Genomic DNA, 2,178 nt, shown 5'->3' with positions numbered 1-2,178 from the left:
TAATAATTTTGCAGGTCAATTATCTAATGGTTTTCTACATATTTACGAAGTAAATAATTATTTAAAAATCCAAAAATTACCAAGATTAGACAGAATATTACCTAAATACATTTAATTAATTGTGATAAATTTAAAAAAATGAAACATCCACTTTTGTTCATATTGTATTATTAATTAGTTATTATTCAAAAATTCAGTATATTTGTTGCATCCCTTTGTTAATATAAATGTATAAATGGGAAACAACTAACAAAAGAAAATATTCTCTTGTATCTATTCCTTTCAGGGACGTGCCGTGAGAAAATTACGCCGCCATGAAATCTAAAGTGGAGAATTTAAAGTTTATCATAGATGTGTCTAGCATTTAGGGCACATTATTCCTCTATCTTACACTAGTAAGATAGCCACATTGTCTTCTTGTTTGCCGATATTGATGTTGATGAAGTATGGCGTTTCTGCAACTGAGTTCGTGTGTTACACGATAATGATGTAAGAAATTTTATCTATAGATTTTAAGACGTTTCGATCTGTGACTGGCTCACAAAGTTCTGAGAGAGCGTTCTCCAACAGCTCTGTGAGTATATTAAAGTACTTCTGCGAGTTTTTTTTTTTTTATTTAGTTTTTATTTATATAATTCACTTTGATATTTAGAAAACTTGTTTTTTAGTTCTCAGTTGTTCTGAGACGACAAAAGCTGCGATGAGCAATTATTTGTCATAATTTTTTTTACTTAATTATCAATAACGGTAAAAGTGTTAAACCGCCATCTCGCCTTTGTCTATAACCCCAGCAGTTACCTCATTATTAATCAGCACGCTCTATCGCTTCATGTATGTTATTTTAGCACCACGATCATTGGTTATCTGACATAGCGGCCATTCCTATCATTGGCTTGACCAACACGTGGACACCTAAAGCACTGTCCAGTCAGAATGTAGGGACTAGCCACGTGATACACATAGTACAGGTGTATATTAAGGGGTAGGAAAACCTAAATCGCTTTTACTCTCTTCTTACTGGCTTTTATACGTGGAGTTGAGGGCCGTCGTCCCTACTCCCACGTGCTCTTTGCTATTGTATTATTTACTTAGTTCATTTTTATTTACTGTAAAACTTTTTGTCTCATAAAACATTTATCAACGCTACCAAGTATTTATTAAAACTAATAAACGCACATGTAGCCAACGCTTACAGTTAACTTTGTGAAATATTGACTAACATATAATTTTACTACAGGCCGTAAACTGTGGACATTGGGTTGACCCGAGTCATCGGACCTGATTATTAATTTTACTTGCCGGCTGTAAACCCTTACAAGACAAATGGTCATCAGACTTGGCTAATAGCTTTGTTACTGCTTGCCGTTACTAGCTACTGCAACATTATAATACTTTGCTCTGTCCGTGACTTAGTTCACGTGACAGTTGAATCAGATAGTTACTGATTACTATTTTACTTTACAACATTCCCGGTAGAGAAGTGGCTCGCACCCTCCTACCTGTTGAATTCCATTATTTAACTGGTTTTTATCAGTATTACGGTATTATTATTTTGACCCTTGACATCGGGGCTCTTTACCTGTTTACCGTTGACGTCATCGTGTACAAAAGATTAGCGTCCCCACGATTAAATATGATATCTTTCTCAATGTCTTGTTCATTGATCACTTTGCTTTACTGAGTTTTAAATGCCGTGTTTCACACTGTTGTCAATCATTGACCGCGTACAAAGGTTACTTCATTCAACTGTTCTGTTACTAATGTTGTCTATATTAAATTGATCATCATAGCTTGACATTTTTTAATTAAAGCTAAACATGGCTGTATCGGCCATGCTGGTCTAGCAGTTTCTGGGGCAAAACAAAATAAAGCGGGAGTAATCTCCTTTAAACTTTCTCGTATATTCTTAAATAAAAATAAGGGTTCGGATAGCAAAACCCTCGTTTTTTTATGCTTCAAATCGAGTATGATATTAAATTATCAATTATGGTGCTGAAAATCGTTCCAAAGTTGAGATATATTTGCTATAATACTTGTATATGAACTGTTGTAAAGCTAACAATAACGGACATGATTGGAAAACTACGTATACGTTAAAGTAGAGAGGTGTAAAACGGTACAAGCTGTCAAAATTGTATTACATTAGTGTGAACAATTACAATAGTTTCTCTATACTCT

Source organism: Physella acuta, unplaced genomic scaffold, assembly GCF_028476545.2.
Source record: "Physella acuta isolate Inbredline_101_S28 unplaced genomic scaffold, ASM2847654v3 ptg001043l, whole genome shotgun sequence".
NCBI lineage: Eukaryota > Metazoa > Mollusca > Gastropoda > Physidae > Physella > Physella acuta.
Note: the sequence above shows the minus strand (reverse complement) of the source record.